This window comes from Dromiciops gliroides, chromosome 3 (assembly GCF_019393635.1).
Source record: "Dromiciops gliroides isolate mDroGli1 chromosome 3, mDroGli1.pri, whole genome shotgun sequence".
In the NCBI taxonomy this organism is placed as follows: domain Eukaryota; kingdom Metazoa; phylum Chordata; class Mammalia; order Microbiotheria; family Microbiotheriidae; genus Dromiciops; species Dromiciops gliroides.
The window spans coordinates 404,003,679-404,029,024 of NC_057863.1; the positions used below are offsets into that span (position 1 = coordinate 404,003,679).

The 25,346-nt window shown below is 42.8% G+C and overlaps 4 non-coding genes across 4 annotated transcripts; 1 reads left to right on the forward strand and 3 right to left on the reverse strand.

The window, feature by feature from the left end:
- Positions 1-797: 797 nt before the first annotated feature.
- LOC122752233 lies at positions 798-962 on the reverse strand. The gene has a single exon (XR_006356019.1). It is a non-coding gene; the product is annotated as a U1 spliceosomal RNA (small nuclear RNA).
- Positions 963-2,493: 1,531 nt separating this feature from the next.
- LOC122752197 lies at positions 2,494-2,657 on the reverse strand. The gene has a single exon (XR_006355988.1). It is a non-coding gene; the product is annotated as a U1 spliceosomal RNA (small nuclear RNA).
- A 7,919-nt stretch (positions 2,658-10,576) lies between these two features.
- On the reverse strand, positions 10,577-10,767 carry LOC122752005. The gene has a single exon (XR_006355815.1). It is a non-coding gene; the product is annotated as a U2 spliceosomal RNA (small nuclear RNA).
- Positions 10,768-23,397: 12,630 nt separating this feature from the next.
- LOC122752006 lies at positions 23,398-23,588 on the forward strand. The gene has a single exon (XR_006355816.1). It is a non-coding gene; the product is annotated as a U2 spliceosomal RNA (small nuclear RNA).
- The last annotated feature ends 1,758 nt before the right edge of the window (positions 23,589-25,346 follow it).

Consider the following 25,346-nt stretch of genomic DNA (forward strand, 5'->3'; position numbering starts at 1 on the left):
CCTCCCGCCCCCCTCTTTACAAATTTTTAATACTCCCAATTACCACGCTATCCTCTTTATATCAGCCCCCATCCTTGACTTTTGTGGGATTTTTTTGGTGAGGCAGTTGAGGTTAAGTGACTTGCCCAGGGTCACACAGCTAGTAAGTGTTAAGTGTCTGAGGTCGAATTTGAACTCAGGTCCTCCTGACTCCAGGGCCAGTGCTCTATCCTCCGAGCCACCTAGCTGCCCCACACCTTTGATTTTGGACAAGCAGTAGGATTAGCTTGAAAGCTTCGGTATCAACAACGTGACGTTAACCTAATTAACTTAATTTCACATCTTCTCCTTTACAAATCAAAAGGGACCTATTTTTATTTGTTTTTTTTTTTTTTTAGTGAGGCAATTGGGGTTAAGTGACTTGCCCAGGGTCACACAGCTAGTAAGTGTTAAGTATCACTCCGGGGCCGGTGCTCTATCTACTGCGCCACCTAGCTGCCCCTGGGACCTATTTTTAAAGCCTCATCGCAAACTTTCAAAATGTAAAAAAGCCAAAAAACTTAAAAACCGCTCCGTTACAAAACATTTGAGAACTAAGCATCAAGAAAGAAAATACCCTCTCATCACCGTAACGGAGCGAATCACAGAATATACTTAATGAAACTCACAACGTGTGACGGAATTCCAAAGCATAATTTTGCTACTAAAACTATGCATTTCGGACTTCCGGATGCCAACAAAGCAACACAACCGGAAACAATTATCTCACAAAAATAAAACATAAAAGGTTTCTGATCTTACTTTTTGGACTATTTTGCCAGGGGAGAGCGCGAACGCAGTCCCCCACTACCACAAATTATGCAGTCGAGTTTCCCGCATTTGGGGAAATCGCAGGGGTCAGCCCATCCGGAGTGCAATGGATAAGCCTCGCCCTGGGGAAACCACCTTCGTGATCATGGAATCACCCCCTGCCAGGTAAGTATGCTTTGCGGCATCATGCGCGCCCACTCCCTCAACACACACACACATTACGTATACGGTCACTAACACAACACTTAGACATCTCACACAGCAAGCTACAGCCACGCAAAACACGGGAATCTCAAAGCATTTCAAACCCAGCAACATGCATACGTCGCTAGGGTTCTCGGACACGCAAGTCTTTATTTTCCAGAGGAAGTGACCCCAACTGATCGGAGAAAACGGCCCCAAACACTCCTCATCTGAATATTGCCCACCCTCTTGTGACGTTTCTCTCCCGGCATCCGGAAGACAGCCACCATTCAAAGCTAACATTCAAAGCAAATTACAACTTGCACCAGGACATCACTTACCTCTGCAATATTAGGCATTTCCTTATCTCGATGGGACCGAGGAAGATTCGTTTCACTCTTGGATTGGTTTCGTTTGATTTTTATTTGTTTTTGTTTTGTGTTTTTTTTTTTTTAGTGAGGCAATTGGGGTTAAGTGACTTGCCCAGGGTCACACAGCTAGTAAGTGTTAAGTGTCTTAGGTCGGATTTGAACTCAGGTCCTCCTGACTCCAGGGCCGGTGCTCTATCCACTGCACCACCACCTCATAATATTTTTAGTTCCAAATTTTTCTCCCTCCCCAAGACAGAAAGCCATCTGTTATAGGTTATACATGTACAATCTCATAAAAAATATTTCTGTATTATTCATGCTGTGAAAGAAGAATTTTAAAAAAGGGGGAAACCTCAAAAAAAAACAAAAACAAAAGTAGAAACAGTATGGTTCAATCTGCATCCAGAATCCACAATTCCTTTTTCTGGATGCTGAGAACACCTTCCATCACGAATTCTTTGGAATTGTTTTTGATCATTGTGCTGCTGAGAAGAATCAAGACCCATCACAGTTGATCACCACACAATGCCCTCCTGGTTCTGCTTACCTCACCGAGCAACTCTGCCTGCTCATCATTTCCTCCAGCACAACAGTGTTTCTTCACATACATATAACCACAACTTGTTCGGCCATTTCCCCCATTGATGGGCATTCTCTCGATTTTCAACTTTTAGCCGCCACAAAGAGAGCTGCTAGCTGCTATGAATATCTTCGTACATGTTAGTCCCCTTTTCCCTGAAATATAAGCCTACCAGGAGTCCCACGTGGCATCATTTAACAAAACACTTATTTAGTTCACAAGAAACAGGCACATTACAAACGTGAAAAGAAATACATATAATGGGGGCGGCTAGGTGGCGCAGTGGATAAGCACCAGCCCTGGATTCAGGAGTACTTGAGTTCAATTCCGGCCTCAGACACTTGACACCTACTAGCTGTGTGACCCTGGGCCACTCACTTAACCCCCATTGCCCTGCAAAAAAAAAAAAAAATCCACATAGCGAAAACTTACAACAACACGTAAGAGATGGGCTAAGGAAAAAACAGCTACGTAGTTACTACGTAACTGAAAGTTAATTATAATCGCCAGCATTAACTATCTTTCTCCTGAGTTTTTTAAAACAAATCTTATTTTTGTGAACTTAAATATCAGGGGAGAGCGCGAACGCAGTCCCCCACTACCACAAATTATGCAGTCGAGTTTCCCGCATTTGGGGAAATCGCAGGGGTCAGCCCATCCGGAGTGCAATGGATAAGCCTCGCCCTGGGGAAACCACCTTCGTGATCATGGAATCACCCCTGCCAGGTAAGTATGCTACGGTAACTCACGCGCGACCGCTCCCTCACCACACGCACACATTTCACAGGTGACAAATACCCACAACACTTCCACTTCACCCACATCCAACAAGACCTTCCACATTCACAACGGACTCTATAATCGCAAACCAAAGCAGCACACCCACTACTCTCAAACCTTCCAAATCTATGTCTTTTAGACCCCAGAAAACCGTGGAAAACGAGCCCCTCGTTTCCTCATCTGCATATTGCCTCCCTTTTTGTGACGTCACGCAGCCTCCCGGAGACACCCATCTAACAAACATTCCTAGCAACTTGGAACTTGGACCTGGAAACGAGCGACTTGGTGCAACGTTGCCCTTTCCTCATCCCCATCTCGACCCACTGGGGGCGAGAGCAGATTCTTTATACTCTTTTGTTGGTTTCGTTTTCGTTTGTATTTTCCTACCCGGCCCGTCCTAAATTTCCAATGATGCCGGTTCTCCATTCGCCTCCCTTCTCTTCACATTTCCGAATCCGTCCCAGCTCAAGACACACCTCTTCCATCCAGACTTTCCCCACAACTTTCCCCAGCCTCAGAACCGGGCACGGTCCGAACCCCGGGCATCGTCTCCGGCCTGGACAATTGCAGTAGCCTCCTGCTTCGTGTCTCCCCTCTCCGTGCGTCCATCCACTTGCCAAACGCTTTTCCTGACCACGTCGACTCCAGTGGCTTCTTTTTGGCCCGGGATAAAATAGAAACACCTTCGCTGGTACTGAAAGCTCTTCACAGTCTGGCGCCAGACTTATTCCACTGGTATTAATTCTCTTCCTGCACTCTGTAGAGGTCAGCCGAATTGGCCTTTTCCCCGTTACTCACTCAGGACACGCTCCAGCTCCTCTCTCTGGGCCTTTGCACTGGCTTTCTCCCATGCCTGCAGAGCACTCCCTCTTCATCTCCCACCCTTAGCATTTCTTGTTTGCTTCAGGACTTAGCCCAGGCATCACCTTCTACATACATAAGGCCGTTCTAGATTTCACACCTCTTCCCAAAATTATTTGTATTCTAATTTTATTTTATTATAAACGACAAATGTTAAGGAACATGAACATACAAAGAAAAGTGGAAAAGAAGCTTACCTATGAATATCCGAATTTCTATTGCAGTTTTCCTTGTTTTGTTTTGTTTTTTAAGCATAGGACAAAATTCAATGTACTCTGCTTAATTTTAACAGACTTCCCTTTGAGTTCTTCCTTGAACGTCTGCTGGATTGTTTCATGGCGTTTTCCAGTGTGAACTTTACAAATAAATATTTGGGAGATGCAGAACAGCATCACCAATCATTCCCTACCCTCCCACTCTAGCCACCCTCCTCTCCTCCTGCTCAAATTCTTTGAACAGTTTTGATTCTGATTACTTTCCTGCAGCAGAAACCATGTTAGGAAAGAAAGTGGATTTCTCCCAGTAGGACCTGGCTGGCTTCGTAGAGGATGAGCAGCATAAATGACTCTCAAATACCATGGAAGATCATGTCTTATTTCTCACCAGAATGCTTCGAGATCTTTGTCAGGATGCTATGCAGTGAGGTACTGATCAAGTTGGAAGGTATGACAAGAGCAAAAAATATTCAGCAAGAAAATGAAATATTGCTTTTGGAACCTCAGTGTCATTGGGATTTAATTAAATGTCATTTTTCAAGAGGAAAATTAATTCCTCTTAGCAGGACTCAGCAGGTTAAATAACAATGGCTAGGGAAGAGATACTGTCATTATTGGGAAAGTAGGATGATCCCTTCTGGTTTGAAGCAAGTCTTAGTATATTATGGCATAGGATGATAAGTAGATCTGAGATTTCCTGCTTTATGGCCTGGTATGAACATTTATTCTGCCAGGAAGGAAGGCTTTCTTCCATTATATTTCCTCAAAATTAAATCATAGTTGATGAATGAAGCAATGAATGAAAAGACACGTATTTGCTATAAGACCCTATGTTAAGTACTGGGGATACAAACAGAAAAGCAAGACAATCTCTGCTCCCAAAGAACTCACATTCTAACAGGGGAAGACAACAAATACAAGGAGATTTCAGTTTAAAATCCCATCATGAGGTCGAATGATGCTCAATGTGTAACAGCAAGGCAGATGGCAATACATAATTTTTTTTTTTTAGTGAGGCAATGGGGGTTAAGTGACTTGCCCAGGGTCACACAGCTAGTAAGTGTTAAGTGTCTGAAGCCGGATTTGAACTCAGGTACTCCTGATTCCAGGGCCGGTGCTCTATCCACCGCGCCACCTAGCTGCCCCAATACATAATTTTAAATGGCATTTCCTTTAACAAAATCATATATCAATTTCTGATGTTGAACCCAAGGGCTTTTCTGAGTCTTTTTTGGTGGCTGTATCTGCTTAGGATAGGGGGTTCCATCCCTTGCAGAAAGTAGCTGTTGGGTCAAATCCCCACAAGGGTGACTTCCCTGGATGATGGCTACAGAAGCAGTGTAGGTGATGGATAGATGGGAGCTGCTATTCTTGGACCTCTTGAGTGCAGAGTCCTGGCATATCTTTTACTAATATCTAAAGGAGGGTGATAGTCAAAGTTGTGACAGACACTTGTCTGGTCCACATGCTGCCTTTTCTCCTTCAAAAATATGCTCCATGGGGGCAGCTAGGTGGCACAGTGGATAGAGCACCGACCCTGGAGTCAGGAGTACCTGAGTTCAAATCCGGCTTCAGACACTTAACACTTACTGGCTGTGTGACCCTGGGCAGTTCACTTAACCCAAATTGCCTCACTAAAAAAAAAAATTTTTTTTAAATGCTCCAAATGAATGACTGACATCGACACAACAAGGCCACTCTGCCCCTCCTTCTCTCTCTCAATCTTTCCCTAGACCCTTCTGACTGAATCCACTATACATGTATGATACACAACCTCAACTTGGCCCTCCTTGCTGCAACACGATCCTACTATAACTACTTTGTTAATTCACAATCACACTCTCCACAATGGCTCTTCCAAAGTTTTTAGTTCCTCTCCAAACCTCCCAGGGTTTTTTCTCCCCATCCTCTCTCAGCTGAGAATTTTACCCAATATTTTATAGAAAAAAAAAATTCAAGCCATTCACCATGAAATTCCTCTTTTCCTCTCTCCCTTATTTCCTATCATTCAGATGCCTTCTGCTTTCATGCCCTTCTTTACACATCTCATGATGAAGTGGCCTTACTCCTTTTCAAGCCTAACCCCTCTACTAGTTCAAATGATCCCATTCCATCCCAACTCCTCTAGCAGACTGCCCTTTCACCCATGCTCACTCTTTCATTTATGTTCAATCTCTCTCATATCCAATCTGTTGCCTAGGCCTATTGATTTTACTTTTTTTTTTTTTTTTGCAGGGCAATGGGGTTAAGTGACTTGCCCAGGGTCACACAGCTAGTAAGTGTCAAGTGTCTGTTGATTTTACTTTTGCAACATCTCTTCTAAATGCCCCCTTTTGTCTGACACTGCTGCCAGTCTAGTGCAGGGCTTGGTCATCTGAAATCTGGATTACTGCAATAGCCTGCCAGTGGGTCTGCCTGCCTCAGGTGTTTCCCCATTCTATTCCATTCTCTATTCAGCTATTAAAGTGATTTTACTAAAATGTTAGTCTGATCATGTCACACCCCGCCCCCCCCTCCACTTGGTCTATGCTATCCTAATGTTATGGGCCTGGGTACCTCATTTGAATGGCCTAGGGTACCCCAGAAGTTTTGTGGGGTAAATCAAAATGTTGTGGGGAAATAGGGTAGGGGGTTTGGGATAGGAGTAGGGGTTGGGATAAGGGTCCTTAGGAATTTCTCTTTAAAGAATTACACCCTCTTGTACACAAATCCAATAGAATAAGATAATAGTTTATTTAGGGGCTGGGGAAGGGAAACCAAGAGAGAAATCCCTGGACTTCTTCTCATGGGGAGAAGCCATGGCACAGAGTGTGGCACTGAGATACCAGTCTCCTCAAGCAGGAGACAGGCAGATACTTTTATAGTGGACTGATGGGGGTGATGATCTGACTGTGGAAAGTTCCCTTTGTGGTAAAAATTATTTGTGGTAAAGATTAATATCACAGTTTTAGCTGAATCATTTGGGAGGGGCCACACCTGGCCCACCCCCAGGTTATGTATGCTACTGAGGTCAGAAGGAGAACTCTCCATAAGCAGCTTTTGAAGGACCTCCCCTTTTGGGGGAGGGGAGATTGAATGCTCCCTGAAGGGAGGCAGGTGGCTTCCTGAATGCTAGGCGACTTTGTCTTCCAGAAGTTGGTCTTTTTCCTTCTGGGCCCTTGCGCTGGTGGAGTGTTCACTCTCTGTCTGGCAACTCACCTTGTGGTGGCGTGGTGGCTGTTCTGGCAGTGTGAGCAACTGTAGACTTTCAGGTTTGGTGAGCTAATTATGGAAAACCCTAAATTCCTTTGAACTTGTAATCTCATTTATATTCTCTTTCATGTATTGGGTATGGTGTCACTCCCAAGAGACAGAAAGTTTTTTGAAGAATGGCACCTTGTTTCAAATACCTGTGTATTTCCCCTATTCTCTACCTGATACAGTACTTTGCATAAAATAACTCTGGGCTTAATAAATACATGAGCCAATGCAAAGTGAAATGTACTATATACAAAATAACAGCAATATCGTAAGATGATCTGCTTAATGACTTAGTTACTTTCAGTAGTGCAATGATCCAAGACAACTCTGAAGGACTTATGAAAAATGCAGTCCATCTACAGAGAAAGAACTGATGGTATCTGAATACAGATGGAGGTATATTTTATTGTTGTAGCTAGTTCCTTTTTCTAAAGATTTTGTCTGCTATGTTTTACACGACTGCACATGTATAACATATTGAATGGCTTGAGTTCTTAAAGGGGGGATAGGGAGGAAGGAAGAGAATTTGGAACACAAAATTTTAAATATTGATGTCACATTTTGTTTTCACATGTAAGGTGGGGAAAAATTCCAAATAAATGAATGAATGAAGGGGGCAGGAGGTTGAGGTTGAGAGCAAACCATCTGTCTTCCTTTGTTCTTTTAGCCCAGTTATCCTTTTATTTATCCATCCATCCTCAGTCCTCACTTCAACCTTGTGTTATCCACAAAAAGGAATGTGAATATAAAGCAAGTAGCACGTGGAAATTAGCCTTCTTCCTTCAGTCACAGCTCATGTATGTGTGTGTATGTGTATGTGTATGTGTATATGTGTGTTTCTAGCCCACCTTGAAGGAAGGCACGAACTTGAAACCCTATAAATAACTACAACTGGTTTCCTTTTCTTTATCATTGGACTGTTTATCTCCTGGACTGAGGGAGTTGGAAAAGGCGTTATGGGAAAAGTGGGATTTGAGCTGGGATATATATCGAGGAGGGAAATTAATCTAGGAAGGGGTAAAATTCATTTGGAGGTGTGAGTTCCAATAAGTTTGATTCCAAGTCAGAACAAGACCAAGAAGTAAAAACAAGTCAAGGCACCTGGTATGATCCTTGTTAGGCTCTGAAAATGCTCCAACCTTGCATCTGTTCTCATTCATTTCCTTATCCAAGTTTTGCTGAACAGCCATTAGATGGCCATCACCTCTTCCCCAGGCTTGGTAGGTGATGTCAGGAAGGGGCAGGGCATATGCAGATATAAGACTTCTGGTGATGTTTTCTGGGACCAGATGCTGCATGTAGAAAATGTTGATTCTCGAGTTCCTAGCCCTGATGTTATGGATTGAATCACTTGGAAGTATGTACCGTTTGCATGACTGCATGTGTGGAGATGTAATATACCTATTTGATGGTGTAGTTCCACGACCATGAAGATAGTTTTCCAAAGTAACATTCTAGATGGGGAAAGTCCTCTGATTTTTTTCCAAATGTAAAAAAAAAAAAAAAAGCCACATCATATGTTGGTGAAATATTTGGTTTCAAAGGTGTAGTTTCTGGTGCTTTTAGATTGCCTGATATTTGGGGGATATAATTGCGTATTTGATTTGACTACCTGGTGAAAATTGGTACAGATAAATCGGACTATGGTACAGATTACCGGACTATGTCGGTAAGCTTGGACAGTTATCTAGTTGACTTTAGTTTTCATTTGTTAAATAATAAAAATGTTGTTTTCTATACCTTCTAATTTGCCCATCCAAAAACCAAACAACCTGTTTTTATCAAGTATTTTAATCGAGCAAAACAAATTCCCTTTTCATACATTTGAAATACAGCTCATTCAACACCCATTCTGACATCTCTTTGTCAGAAAGGGTGGGAAGCATACTTAATCATCATGAGTGCTCTGGAATCTTGGTTGGTCTCTATGGTGATTCCATGGGGGGGAGGGGGGGGCAAATGAGGGTTAAGTGACTTGCCCATGGTCACACAACTAGTAAGTGTCCTGTGTGAGGCCGGTTTGAACTCAGGGTCCTCCTGAATCCGGATCGGATGCTTTATCTACTGTGCCACCTAGCTGCCCCATTCAAATTATTATTATTATTATTATTTTTGGACAGGCAATGGGGGTTAAGTGACTTGCCCTGGGTCACACAGTAAGTGTCAAGTGTCTGAGGCCGGATTTGAGCTCAGGTACTCCTGAATCCAGGGCCGGTGCTTTAACCACTGCGACATCTAGGACCCCCCCCCCCATTCAAATTCTTAATGTACAGATAATTGTTTTCATTTCATGGTGATATGGTGGGAAAATGGGGTACAGGTTGGGGTTGGGGTTCTTGGGAATTCCTCTTTAAAGAATTACACCCTCTTGCACACAAAACTTAGTTAGAACAAGGTGATAGTTTATTTAGGAGCAAGGGAAGGGAAGGGTGGGGGGAGGGAAACCATGAAAGAAATCCTTAGACTTTTCATGGGGAGATTTGGCATAAAGCACATGGCTCAGAGGTACCAAATCTCCTCGAACAGGAGACCGGAAGGTACTTTTATAGATGACTGATGGGGGTGGACCATCTGCCCGTGAAAGTTCCTTTAGTGAGAGAGGACCATCCCCCACTGGTGGTAGCTGGGGAATTGGGTGAGCAGTGGAGAACCATCCCCCACTGGTAGTGACTAGAGGAATTGGGTGAGGGGTGGCTACGGATCCCTCTTCAGAACACAAAGGCCGAAGCCACACCCAAACTTATCTCTCCAGAGTAAGGGAGACCAGAATGAAGGGTAGGAATCCGAAGCTAGCTCAGTCCGGTTTGGTTCAGCTTATCTCTCTAGGCGTTATCTGTTCTCTGGTTTAGTTTCTCAAGGAGAAGATTCCTCGGTGTGCCCCAGAGAAATTCTGGGGTGCTCTGCGCCCCATGACAATGGGCCTAAGGGATTTCTTAGTAAAGTTCTCGGATGTCGTTTTGTGGGGAAGTTAGGTGGTACAGTTATTGGGCCTGGAATTAGGGTGTATGAAGTAATTTAATCCTGTTTGCCTCAGTTTCCCTATTTGTAAAATGAACTAGCGAAGGAAATAGCAAACCACAGCAGTATTTATGCCAAGAAAACTGGCGCAGTGGGTAGAACACCAGCCCTGGATTCAAAAGGATCTGAGTTCAAATTCGACCTCGGCCACTTGACACTTACTAGCTATGTGATCCTGAACAAGTCACTTAGCCCCAACTACTCCCTCACCCAAAAAAAAAAAATTAAAAGAAAACCGTAAATGAAGTGCAAAAAAATTTTTTAACATCCGGAGGTTTAAGAGATTTCTTGAGCTTTTGGATAGTGATGTTTAAATGGACATATATGACTTTTGTCATAATGTAGTATTCACCCACATTTACGCCCTCTTTTCATTCAGATTATTTCTCAATTGGGTTTCCCCCAACAAAGAACTTGCAGATACAATCTCCAGTATCTTAAGTTAATTTACACTTCAACCGTAATATCAACCACATAAAATAACAAACTAATACATTAACTCCATTACTCTAATATTCAAACACGAATATTCTCCCTGAGGGAGGTGCACCGTTCCCGGAAGTACTGCAATACCGGGTCGATGCGTGGAGTGGACGGAGCAAGCTCCTATTCCATCTCCCTGCTCCAAAAATCCATTTAATATATTGTCCTCGGATAGAGGACGTATCAGATATTAAACTGATAAGAACAGATACTACACTTGATCTTAGCCAAAAGGCCGAGAAGCGATAAAGAACGCCCCTGCCACTTCCCTACCCCTAAGCAGCAGCATCCTTTTACACACGTGGCGACTACCACTCATTTCGCCAAGCCTCACCCCCTCTGATACTTCCCACACCCGAATATACAGCTCAGTCGCCGGCCTCGTTCCTCCATACAAACAGACGGCCGCCTAAAATCACAACACAAAGCGGACTTTGACCAAATTTTAGCACTTTCTTCGCGCAAGAAGCCCCTTTCCTGACACCCAGAATCCCTTGCCTTCTCGGCAACTCATTATTTGCATAGCCCTCCCCACTTACGCGCCGAGCCGACCAATGGCTTCCCTACAGGGGGCGAGAAGGCGCGGAGAATGCACTCGGAGCCGCAGCCCGGAAATTCCTTCAGCACGCCTCTCACCTCCCTGCCCTTCCCTCTGCTCTTCCCCAACTTCAATGAGTTACAGAGAAACCCACCTCCCGTAAAGTGGAGCCAGGGTACCCTGAGTGTCTTCTTAGGGAAATTCACCAATGCACCCGTTTACTGGCTTCCTGGTTTCCTAATGCCTTGTCAGAGCCATGACTGAGCAACAGAAAAGGATGAAAAGATGGCATTTTCAATGTGATGGGACACTCCTGGGCAGGAAAGACAGGATGGGGGCAAGCTAGTCCATCTCCCTCTAACCAAAACCCATTTCATGGCTACTCCTCGCCTACCTTGCCTAACAGATTTTCAGCTGATAACGACAGATACAGAAAGAATGGCTTCAGAAAAGACTGAAAACATTTCAGTCAAGTTGTAACCAAAAAAATCTTTAACCAAAACAGATGGAAAATATGCCAACCTCATACATATGATCAAACCACATATCACAACTATCCAGGTAACAAATCACCAATTTAAAAAATTCAGTATTTTGGTCAGGGAGCCAGCTGTGTCAACCACTGTGGCTAAATCACCTTTATAGGAAGACTTTGTACAAAATTCCTGTATGAGATGATGGACTTGTGTCAGTTCTGTGTGAGATGATTATGGATTTGAGTTAGATTAAACTCTGAGGATGGAGTCTGGAAGATACCCAGCCCCCCCCCCCCCAATATAGTTAGTCTCTCTCTTTGCCTAAAAGTTTATTGCTTGTTAAGTTCTCACTGTCTGCTTTACCAATTAGCAGTATTTATTGCCTGTGTTAAAATTGTGTCTCCGACCAGTCTGCCTACACTCTCTCACATGTCAGAGCCCCAGTCCATGTCATGATAAGGGAGTGACTTCTGCCTCCCCTTTTTCTTTTACATTTCTATCAGCCCCTGGTACTCATCTCCTCCTTCCCTCTTCCCTTGGTTTGACCTTGTTCCCCCTCCCCTTTCCCCCCTTAATTCCTGTATGTCTCCATATATTGATCACAAGCTAAGCATGCATCCTGGGTGAGACAGGATTGGATGTTAGATTGTGAGCTCACCCTAGTGCATGTGGGGACTTTCTTTCTCAAAATTACTATAAAAACCCAAGGTATGGGTTTATTATTGCAGCTTAATCTCAGGATTGAGTTTGCCCATTCTTGTGAGAATATAATAAATCTGTCTCTGCTTGACTTGGTAGTCTCCTTGAGTTATTTGTGTAAACTGAGGCGGTTTGTCCCAAACAATTACTTTTGTTGTTTTTCCTATTGTGAAACTTGTTCCTTAGTCCTTTCCTATGAGAAATGAATATTTCTCTCCTATATTTAATAACTAATTTTTGACTTAGGATCAAGGTTTTTTTTTGCTTTTCTACTTCCTCATCCAAATACCAACCTATGTGGTAAATTTTGTTGCTTCGGCCTAGATCTAATCAGACAGTAAAAGAAATTCTAAGTTTAGGCTAATAGACATATTCCTATTTTTTGTCTTTGCTATGACAGGTCCCAGGAAAATGTTGATTCTCCCCATTATCAAGAGAGGTGATATGGAAATTGATGTCTCTTTGACATCAGATCAGAATTGAGTAACTTAAGTCATATACCCTGTGATGTTTCAAATTAAATGTATGGTCCCAAGTGTAGGGAAAATTAGCTGGGATTTGTTACTTAGGAATTAAAAACTACTGCACCAGTTTTGGGCATTCAGCATTTATTAAATTATATTAGATATTAGTAAAGAGAGAGCACATGCCTCTGAAAGATAAGAAAGCCTAGAGAAGAGAGAAAATGGGAACCCTAGAGAGCTACCTCTGTACTCACCCAGTTTGGAGCCAAAGAGAGCAAGTCTCTGTGCAAGCTCACTGAGGGCATAAACATTGTTCAAAGCTCATTGGCTAGCATCACTCAGATCTATTGGTTCATGCTGATGTCAGAGCCCAGACAACAGGTCTTCTAGCAGGAACAAAGCTTTCAGGTGGGTGTGGTTAAAACCCCTATTATTTTCTTGCAACCCCAAAATAGCTCACCTCCCATTTGATTAACCAGAGTTGTGTTAAGGGCTAAAATTCTAGCTAAACTGTCTAAAATATCTAATGAGTGGTCGCTAATAAATTATAAGCTTTAGCAAGAGTTAGGCTTTTAAGTGTTTATTAAGGAGAATAAGAATTTGGTAAAGAGAGAAGAAAAGGCCTACATTCATCTATCTATTAAAGGGAGAGCACATTTCTAGCTCCCTTCTCCACCAACGTCCTCAGGAAAAAAGCCCGAGTCAGAGTGCCTGGCTCCCCCTTCTTCCTCCCACCAGCAAACGTCACTCCCTGACACCAAAGAAAAAACCCATGGTCTTGCCTTCAGAGATGTTCGCCTCATGGCGCAGCTTTTCTACAGTGTCTCCAGCAGGTGGCGTCATTCCAATCATTACAGTTGATTGCCACCCCTCGAGAACACCTCCTCTTTCTTTTTTTTTGTTTTTTTTTTTTTGGTGAAATTGGTTTTATTATGTTTCCAAAGACAATAATAAAAATAATTTCATGGCATATTTGATCTTCTATCATAGTAGAACATTCACAGAAAGACCACCACGAAGATAATTGCAGATTATGCTCCAACTTCTCTTAATGAAGATGAAGAAATAGAGAAATTCATAAGACTCTGATGAGATTTTCTAAATTAAATCAACATTCACTTGAATATTCAATGACACCAATGCAAAAACAAGCATAAGAGAGAATGTTGAAAAATATATTAGAAAACATTTGTTCAACCCTTTCTTAAAGGGCAGAACCAAGATGGCAGAGTAAATTGAGGGACTCTCCTGAGCTCTCCCAAATTCCCCTCCAAACAACTTTGAATAATGCCTGAAAACAAATTCTGGAGCAGCAGGACACACAAAAGTATAGAGTGAAACAATTTTTCAGCTCATATGACTTAGAAGATTGACAAGAAGGGTCCATATCACATGAAGATGAGAGTGGAATGCAAGCTGTACCAATGAAAGCTATGCCCCAGCAAACCAGCATAAAGGAGGTTCAAAAGAGATTTTACAGTGGAGGAGAAGATGGAGGAAAGGCGGTTGGGTGCAGCATGGGAATTTTACTCTTATTGGAACTGGCTCAAAGAGAGAATAACATACACACTCAGTTAAGTGTAGAAATCTATCTTACCATGCAGGAAAGGGAAGTGAATAAGAGAAAGGGGCACTGATAGAAGGGAGGACAGATTGGGGAAGGTAAAAGTCAGAAGCAAAACACTTTTGAGAGAGAGAGAGTAGGATAAACAAGGAAGATAGAATGTAGGAAAATACATAGTTGGTAATCATTACTGTGAAAAAAAATTACAGTAAGTTCCTCTGATAAAGACCTCATTTTTCAAATATATACAAAACTGAGTCAAATTTATAGAAATAAGAGGCATTTCTTAGTTAATAAATGGTCAAAAGATATGAATAGGCAGTTTTCAGAAAATGTAATTAAAGTTATTTATAGTCATATGAAAAAATGCTCTAAACTATTGATTAAAGAAATGCAAACTCTGAGGTACCACTCCACACCTATCAAATTAGATATTATGACAGAAAAGGACATTACAAATATTGGAGGGGATGTGGGAAAATTGAGTTGGTGGAGTTGTAAACTGATTCTAGCATTCTGGAGAGCAATTTGAAACTATGCCCAAAGGGCTATAAAACCATGCATATTCTTTGACCCAGCAATACTTCTACTAGGCTGTATCCAAAAGAGATAAATAAAAAGGAAAAGAGCCCACATGTGCAAAAATATTTATAGCAGCTCTTTTTGTGTTGGCAAAGATTTGGAAATTGAGAGGAATGCTCATCAATTGGTGAACGGCTGAATAAATTGTGTAATATGATTATGATGGATTACTATTGTAGGATAAGAAATGAACAGGATAATTTCAGAAAAACCTGGAAAGACAAGCTGATGCAAAGTGAAATGAACAGAACCAGGAGAACACTGTACATGCACTAATAGCAATTTTGTACGATGATCAACTGTGAATAACTTAGCTATTCTCAGCAATGCAATGACCATGACAGTTGCAAAGGATTTATCATGAAAAAATGCTATCCATCTCTAGAGGAAGAACTGATGGAGTCTGAATGCAAATCAAAGTATATTTTTAAAATTTTCTTTTTCCTGTGTATGGTTTTCTTTTGACTGTGTTTTCTTTCACAACATGACTAATATAGAAATATATTTTCCATGACTCCACATATATAACCTATATCAAATGGTTGCCATCTCAAAGATGTTGGAGGGGAAAGAGCGAGGGAGAAGATTTGGAATGAAAACTTTTTTTTTCTTTTTTTTTGAATAGAATTTTATTTTCCAAAATATATGTAAAAACAAATTTTAACATCAATTTTTTAAAAAAATTGTTCCAACTTCTCTTTCTCCTCCATTCCCACCCCCCGCCCACTAGAACTCAAGCATTTCAAAATAAGTTATACATGAGTAGTTATGGAAAGCATTCCCACATTAGCTAGGTTGTGAGAGAAAACAGTCAAAAAACTCCCAAAACTTCAGACTGAGGAATTGTCAAAGAGAAAAAAAAAATTTTTTTTTAAATGTGTTTCCAGAGGCAGCTAGGTGGCGCAGTGGACAGAGCCCTGGAACCAGGAGCACCCAAGCCCAAATCCAGCCCCAGACACCCAACACCCACCAGCCGTGCGACCCCGGGCAAGCCACCCAACCCCAAATGCCTCACCAAAAAAGAAAAGAAAAAAATGTGTTTCCATCTATTTTCAGATACTATCACTTCTTTCTCTGTAGATGGGTTGCCATTTTCATAAGTCCTTCAGGGTTATATTGGACCATTGCCTTGCTGAAAATAACCACATGCTTCCCAGCAGATCATCTTACACTAATTGCTGTTATTTTGTATACAGTGCATTTCACTCTGCTTCAGTTCATGTAGTTCTTTCCAGGTTTTTCTAATAGTATCCTGTTCATCATAACCTAAATAAAGTACCTTAAACTTGACAAAGAATTTTCTTCATATTAGCCCAGCAAAGTCATCATAACTATTTCCCTCCATCCTATTCCCTTCCCATGATATTTACTCTATTTTCTATCTTCTTGTAAACTATTCCTCCTCAAAAGTGTTTTACTTCTGACTGTCCCCTCCCCTACTCTGCACTCCCTTTTTTTTTCACCCTTCCTTCCTTATCCTCTTCCCCTCATACTTTCCTTTAGGGTTAAATAGATTACTCCTCCCAACTGGGTGTGAATGTTATTCCCTCCATGAGCCAACTCTGATGAGTTTATGGTCTTTGAGCTAATTCTATGTTCCAAATTTTCTTCCTCTCTCTCTCCTCAACCCTCCCTATGAAATCAAGCAATTCAATATTTCATACTTGTGCTGTTATGCAGAACATCTTTACCTTCCTCGAAAGTATTTTGCTTTTTACTACTCTCTCCCTGAATGTGCCCTTCCCTCCTCCCCCCCACCTTATCTCCCTCCCCTCCCTTCAGGCAAAAATATATTACTATACCCACTTGGGTATGTATGTTAGTCCTTCTTTGAGTAAATTCTGATGATATTAAGGTTCACTCACTCCCCAATTCCTTCTCCCTCTTCCCCTCGCCTCCATAAGCTTTTTTCTTGTTTCCTTTATGTGAACAACCTCTCCCCAGACCATCTCTCCCCTTCCCCGTCTCCCAGTCTATTTCTCCTACACCTCAACCCTATTTTAAGGATGTCATTATGGGTTAGTTAGGTGGCACAGTGGACAATGCACCAGCCCTGGACCCAGCAGGCCCCAAGCCCAAATCTGGCCCCAGACATAAGACACCTGTATGGAGCAAACTGCCTCAGTTTACCCAAATAACTCGAGGAGACCACCAAGTCAAGCAGAGACAGATTTATTACATTCCCATAGGAATGGGCAAGCTCAATGCCTGAGCCGCGCCAGCAAATACATGCCTTGACCTTTTATAGGAATGTTGGTCAGAGGGGAAGTCCCCACGCACACTAGGTCGAGCTCACAATCTAACATCCAATCCTGCCTCACCCAGGGTGCGTGTTCAACTCGTGATCAATGTATGGAGACATGCATACGTGTTCCAGGAGCAAGGGGAAAAAGGGAAGGGGGAACAAGGTCAAACCAAAGGAAGAAGGAAACAGGGGAGTGACAGTCAGATGTTTCAGATCTCACAGTTCCCACTGACTCCCCTCTCCAGGCCCCTGTCTCTAAAGATACTCAACCTGAATAACAGGAAGAGTCACTCAGGTGCTTCAGCATTGTTAAGGATGACAGGATTAAAATTTATCTTCAGCTATATTGGGAAGTCAAAAAAAATAGAATAAAGAATAAAAGAATAACACATTGTTGGGACCCTAGGGTCAAGGGGACTCCGCTCTGAGAAAAAGAGACATGTCACTTAACATCTGGTCTCAAACTCAATTGCTGCATCCTGTGCCGAGCCTCGTCCTTTCTTCTTGAGTCCCGAGTATTGAATTGGTGGGCAAACTCCCTGACCCACTGACTGGGGTTCTGACACATGATGGATTGCAGACAAAACTAATATGTAGCTGACAAGTGGGGAGACTGAGCAGAAGTAAAAATACTGTTAATTGGCAATAAAACTTAAAGGAGACAGTGAGAATTTGACAAGCAATAAACTTCTAAACGAACTATACTGGGGCAGGGCTGGGTACCTTCCAGACCCCATCCTCAGAGTTTAATCTGACTCAAATCCATAATCATATCATACAAAACTGTTGACTTTTTTCTCATGACTCTCCTGCATTGCTCTCATTTCTCTTTCCATTCCTTCCTCTCTTTCTCTACATCTTCGTTCTATCTCTCCTACTTTCTCTTCAAAGTCCCTTTTGAGAGCTTCCATGGCCTGAGACCAGTTCATATTTTTCTTGGAAGCTTTGGATTGATATAATGGGAAATGGGGTACAGGTTGGGGTTGGGGTTCTTGGGAATTCCTCTTTAAAGAATTACACCCTCTTGCACACAAAACTTAGTTAGAATAAGGTGATAGTTTATTTAGGGCCAAGGGAAGGGAAGGGTGGGGGGAGGGAAACCATGAAAGAAATCCTTGGACTTTTCATGGGGAGATTTGGCATAAAGCACATGGCTCAGAGGCACCAAATCTCCTCGAACAGGAGACTGGAAGGTACTTTTATAGAGGCCTGATGGGGGTGGACCATCTGCCTGTGGAAAGTTCCTTTAGTGAAGGTGGACCATCCCCCACTAGTAGTGACTAGAGGAATTGGGTGAGGGGTGGCTACGGATCCCTATTCTGGACACAAAGGCCGCAGCCACATCCAAACTTATCTCCCCAGGGTAAGGGAGACCAGAATGAAGGGTAGGAATCCCAAGCTAGCTCAGTCCAATTTGGTTCCTCTAGGTGTTATCTGTCCTCTGGTTTAGTTTCTCAAGGAGAAGATTCCTCGGTGTGCCCCAGAGAAATTCTGGGGTGCTCTGTGCCCCATGACAGGATGTTGGAGCTTTGACCCTATTATTATCTTCTTCTTCTGAGGATGTATTGTGGTCTACCTTTCCCCCAAAGAAGTTTTCGATGGTCTTCTGCTTTCTCTGCCTACTCATCCTGGCTTACTGTTTCTTGGCTTTTTACTCCTTAAAGTGTAGCGCTGCTTCCAGGACACACTGTTTATGTTACAGCGTGGCCCAGGGGGTGATTGGGCTTCTTCTCAGCCTGCCTAGCTTGTGAGTAATCACACCTCCTCTTTCAAGGGTATATAAACTGTAACACCCTGCCCCCCACTCCCACATGTACTGTCAGTTCCAGTATTAAGTTAAAAAGTATAGAAAGGGGGGCAGCTAAGTGGCGCAGTGGATAGAGCGCCGGCCCTGGATTCAGGAGGACCTGAGTTCAAATGCGGCCTCAGACACTTAACACTTACTAGCTGTGTGACCCTGGGCAAGTCGCTTAACCCCAATTGCCTCACTAAAAACAAAAAACAAAAAACAAAAAACAAAAAACAAAAAACAAAAAACAAAAAACAAAAAACAAAAAAAAACACCAAAAAAAAAAAAGTATAGAAAGGGGGGCAGCTAGGTGGCACAGTGGATAAAGCACCTGCCCTGGATTCAGAAGTACCTGAGTTCAAATATGACCTCAGACACTTGACACTAGCTGTGTGAGCCTGGGCAAGTCACTTAACCCTCATTGCCTTGCCCCCCCCCTCCAAATTCTAGAAAGCTTCATAGAACATTGCCTGGATTTTCCTTGCTTCATAGAATATTGTATGTAAATTAATATGGAATGTGATAGTGATTGCTTGTGGTAAGGCTAATAAAGTTGTTGGTGTAATGCATTCCAAGGAGTGTGACCCCTGATGTTCTGGGCCCCAGTTCTGGCATACTTGCAGGTCATTCCATAGTTAAGTATGAGGAATATCACTCCTCAATAATTTCTGGAATTTAGCATTGGTGATGTGTCAAAGGCTCATTTATTGTCATTCTCAATAGAATGGGCCACCCCTTGTCCAGCTGATGGATGACTACAAAATGGAGGCCTTCTTTTCTCCCAGTCCCTAACTCAAATGGCTCCTCCCCTTTTCCACCATTATTTAGATTACTCAAGGGTTACAATCTATGCACAAAAACTAGCTAATGGGAACACAGTATTTCTTAGCCAATGGGGGAGGGGATACAGGGACAATTCTTCCATTCCTCCCTTATATGGACAAGGCTCAGGAGCTGATCTACTTGTGACCAGCCCAGGGTTTCCCTAAATCAAGTGATTTTGTTTGCTGGAGGGGGTGGGGGGTGAGGGTCGGGGTGAAAGAGACCTTTTTCCTCAAAGAGGTATTCTTATTGAGAGGAGACCAATCCCCATTTCCTCACATTAAGAAAAGGAGATTGACTTAGTCATCACAGGACAATTCAATAAGGAAATGCTGCTTTTTGTGGAGGCAATTGGGGTTAAGTGACTTGCTCTGGGTCACACCACTAATACAATTCTGAGGCTGTATTTGAACAAAGGTCCTCCTGACTTCAAGACTGGTACTCTATACACTTTGCCAACCAGCTGCCTCCTCTCCTTCCCCTTTTTTGGCCTCCATTTTATATATATATATATATATAAATTTTTTTTTTGCTGTCTTAAAATTTTACTAATCCTGTCAATTAAAGATGGTGATGTCAGGAGAAATAACAGTTTAGGCTTAAAATGAGGAATGGTGTTTGTCTCAAAGGTTGAGACATGCAATTCAAGTATTTTCCTATTTGATCTGAGCTCACTGTAGCAAACAGGTGCAAAAAGAGAATGGTCATTTCCCTCCATACATTTGCTCAATGTCCTCTTGATAATGTGTTTTTAGTTCTTTGCGTTGTAGTTTGAAGGCATCAGTCACCAGGCCGGTTTCAGGGGTCCATGGATCTGGGCTCAAACGAATTTTTACTGGAATTTCAAACTTTTCTAGACCTGAAACAGCAGCCTCTGAGACCACTTTCAGCACCTCCTTTTCCATTTCAGGACTGATCCTGATGGATGTCCATTTTATATTAAAGAAGGAACTGACATAGGGCTTAGGATAAATCAGAAGTTTCTCCTGTGAGAAGCAAAATCAAAGATGACCAGCTAACAGGACAGATATATCAAGGAATCAAGGGACTATTGAAGTTTAGATTGACCAACAAGATATCAGGACAGACAGACCTAAGAAGTAAGGGGAGAGGGCACCTAGGTGGTGCAGTGGATAAAGCACCAGCCCTGGATTCAGGAGGACCTGAGTTCAAATCTGGTCTCATACACTTGACACTTACTAGCTGTGTGACCCTGGGCAAGTCACTTTACCCTCATTGGCCAGCAAAAAGAAGAAAGAAAGAAAAAAGAAGAAAAAGGGAAAAAGGAAAAAGAAGTAAGGGGAGATAAAATTCTGTAGCAGGAAAGTCAACTAGGGGGGCCACTACCACAGGGGAGCTAGGAGATAGAGATAACCCCAAAGGCCAGAACCATCATTAAAAAGCAAAACGGGGCAGCTAGGTGGTGCAGTGGATAAAGCGCTGGCCCTGGAGTCAGGAGGACCTGAATTCAAATCGGGCCTCAGACACTTAACACTTACTAGCTGTGTGACCCTGGGCAAGTCACTTAATCCCAATTGCCTCACAAAAAAAAAATTAAATAAATCCCCCTCAACTCTCAGGAATATAACAAGCATCCTAGCTTTCCCCATCCCAAAAGGGTACTTTGCAGTTTTCAAGCCCACATCCCATCTCTATCCTCTATAAAAAGCTTTTGCCTTCCTTTTGTTCTGGGAGGAGGATGCTTCTGTCATGGGGTGCAGCGCACCCCAGAATTTCTATGGGGCACATCAAGGAATCTTCTCCTTGAGAAACTAAACTAGAAGACAGATAACACCTAGAGAGATAAGTGGAACCAAATTGAACTGAGCTAGCTTCAGATTCCCACCCTTCATTCTGGTCTCCCTTGGGTGTGGCTGTGGCCTTTGTGTCCTGAAGAGCCACCCCTCACCCAATTCCTCTAGTCACTCACTACCAGTGGGGGATGGTCCTCCACTCCTCACCCAATCCCCCCAGCTACCCCCAGTGAGGGATGGTCCTCCTTCACTAAGGAACTTTTCACAGGCAGATGGTCCACCCCCATCAGTCCTCTATAAAAGTACCTTCCAGTCTCCTGTTCGAGGAGATTTGGTGCCTCTGAGCCATGTGCTTTGTGCCTATCTCCTCATGAGAAGTCCAAGGATTTCTTTCATGGTTTCCCTCCCCCCACCGTTCCCTTCCCTTGGCCCTAAATAAACTACCATCTTATTCTAACTACTTTTGTGTGCAAGAGGGTGTAATTCTAACCTCTTTTTTTTTTTTTTTTGGTGAGGAAGTTGGGTTTAAGTGACTTGCCCAGGGTCACACAGCTAGTAAGTGTTAAGTGTCTGAGGCTGGATTTGAACTCAGGTACTCCTGATTTCAGGGCCAGTGCTCTATCCACTATGCCACCTAGCTGCCCCGAGGGTGTAATTCTTTAAAGAGGAATTCTTAAGAACCCCAACCCCTACCCACAACTCATACCCCATTTCCCCCATTACATTTCTAAGCCACTTTCTCCCTGAGGGTGAAGTCTTTGATTTCCCACTCAGTCATTTTCTCTCTCTTTTTTTTTAAGGCAATTGGGTTTAAGTGACTTGCCCAGGGTCACACAGCTAGTAAGTGTTAAGTGTCTGAGGCTGGATTTGAACTCAGGTCCTCCTGAATCCAGGGTTGGTGCTCTATCCACTGCGCCACCTAGCTGCCCCCGGTAATTTTCTCTTGCACCAAATAAAAGACCATTTTAAACCTAATTGGACTGTGTGAGAGATTATAATTCTTTATTGATAAATACCTAAGGACCCCCATCTTTTCCCTTGACAGAACCAAGACCATTGCGAGGTCAAGAAGGATAGGAGTTGTACAGCAAAGAGGGCTGACGGTTAGTAAAGAGAAAGGGAGGGAGGAAGGGAGGGAGGAAAAGGAAGGGAAGGGGTAGGGGAAGATGCCAGCAGGGAGCTAGTGAGGACAGTCACCCCAAGGAAGGGTAACTGTGGAGAGCAGCCGGCAGGCTGGTCCCTACTGCTCTTTATCTTACTGACTGCCAGGAAGCTGCCAGCTCTGCATGATTTGCTTACGGGTAGGTTCCAGGTTCTGGCTGCAGTGTGGGAGGGAAAATGAGGAAGAAGTTCCTGGATAAAGGGGTCAAGGAAAGAGCGAGCTGGAGGAAAATGTTTGGGAGACTGTTGTTGCGGGGTGGGGTGGTGGACGCTGTTTAAGTGAGTTCTATTTGGGGGAACACTGGGAGGAAATAGGGAATGGCCCCATCAGAGCCAGCAGCCATAAACTCCATGAAAATGTAAGCCAGGGAAGAGCAGAGGGAAGGGCAGGGAGGTGAGAGGCGTGCTGAAGGAATTTCCGGGCTGCGGCTCCGAGTGCATTCTCCGCGCCTTCTCGCCCCCTGTAGGGAAGCCATTGGTCGGCTCGGCGCGTAAGTGGGGAGGGCTATGCAAATAATGAGTTGCCGAGAAGGCAAGGGATTCTGGGTGTCAGGAAAGGGGCTTCTTGCGCGAAGAAAGTGCTAAAATTTGGTCAAAGTCCGCTTTGTGTTGTGATTTTAGGCGGCCGTCTGTTTGTATGGAGGAACGAGGCCGGCGACTGAGCTGTATATTCGGGTGTGGGAAGTATCAGAGGGGGTGAGGCTTGGCGAAATGAGTGGTAGTCGCCACGTGTGTAAAAGGATGCTGCTGCTTAGGGGTAGGGAAGTGGCAGGGGCGTTCTTTATCGCTTCTCGGCCTTTTGGCTAAGATCAAGTGTAGTATCTGTTCTTATCAGTTTAATATCTGATACGTCCTCTATCCGAGGACAATATATTAAATGGATTTTTGGAGCAGGGAGATGGAATAGGAGCTTGCTCCGTCCACTCCACGCATCGACCCGGTATTGCAGTACTTCCGGGAACGGTGCACCTCCCTCAGGGAGAATATTCGTGTTTGAATATCAGAATAATGGAGTTAATGGAGCTTGTTTGTAAGTGTGGTCAGCGTTTTGTGCTTCGTCTGTCCCGGGAGTTTCCTTATCAGTTATTTATGTGCTTCGATACTACAGGAAGTTGTGCATTTAGTTGTAGGGTACGCGGTTTGTCCACAGTTTTTTGTCCGCCGTATGTTTACTTAGGGCGTAGAAATTTGATCAGTCTGCTATTTAACTAAACTTTGGATAGTCAATACTTTTTCTACTTTCTCAGCCTCTTTTCTTCTTTCATTGGAGGTTTTGTTTGATATAAGCAAAACCTTCCTTGAAGGAATTTAGTTATGTGACCAGAGAAGGCAAAGGCTAGTTCTCAAGATCTAAATGCCTATGAATTAAAGGTTTTGTTAAGCAGGGAAGAAAAACATTAACAGGTGCATGGGAGAACTGAGGGATGGGGCGAGTTTCTATACCTTAGATACCTTTTAAACAAAGGAATTTTGGGGAAAAGTGGGCGTAGAAAGCAATGAGTTGGGGGGCAGTTAGGTGGCACCGTGGATAAAGCACTGGCCCTGGATTCAAGAGGACCTGAGTTCAAATTCGGTCTCAGATACTTGATACTTACTAGCTGTGTGACCCTGGGCAAATCACTTAAACCCCCTTGTCCCGCAAAAAAACAAAACAAAACAAAACAAAAAAAGGAATGAGTGGAGTCTGGAGTCAGAAAGATCTGACTCCAAATCTAGCTGTATGACTGTGGGTAACTCAGAACTTTTCTAGCCTCGGTTTTCTCATCTGTAAAATAAGTTGGATAAAGACAAAGCAAAGCACTCCAATATCTTTGACAAAAAACCCAGAGAGTTACAGAGTTAGACAGGACTGAAACAAATATGCAACAACAAAAAGAAAGGATTCTGAAATACAGAAGTGAGGAGGGAAAGCATTTTATGAATTCAGGCTGCAGAGGGAATTAATACATGACTGAATTCAGAATGTTAATGACAATGAGGTTGATCGAATATTTCCAAACTTTTGAACAAAAGGCTATTAGAAATGCTCTGCAAAACCTAAAAATCGGGGCAGCTGGGTGGCACAGTGGATAGAGCACAGGCCCTGGAGTCAGGAATACCTGAATAAATATCTGGCCTCAGACACTTACCTGGCAAGTCACTTAACCCCTATTGCCTCACTAAAAAAAACAAACAAACCCCAAAACAAAACCAAAAAAACAATTGCTTGTGCAAAAACCAAGTAGCATATCAAAATAATTTTTAGAGTCAAATACTGCCTTAACTGTAGAAAATTTTTCACTTAACACCAAACCTATTTTGATATTATTTTAAATTAGTTTATCTTAGGTTATTTTTGAAAATAGATAAATAAAAGTATTTTATTATTTTCCAACTAGTTTTCAACCTTTGTTTTCATAGGATTTGTAGTTCCAATTTTTTCTCTTTCCCTCACTTCCCTTCCCCTTCTCCCCAAGATGGAAAGGAGTCTGATATAGGTTATATATATATATATATATGTATATATATATATATATAAAATCACATTAAACATATTTCTGCATTAGTCAGAGCATAAGGGGAAAACCTCAAAAAAGAAAGGGAAAAAACAGTCCAAAAGTAGAAACAGTATGGTTCAATCTGCATCCATAATTCATAGTTCTTTTTTCTGGATGTTGAGAATGTTTTCTATATGATGTTATGGGAGTATTATGGTCCTCAGTTACCCCAGAATTTGTCTGGGGAGGTTAAGG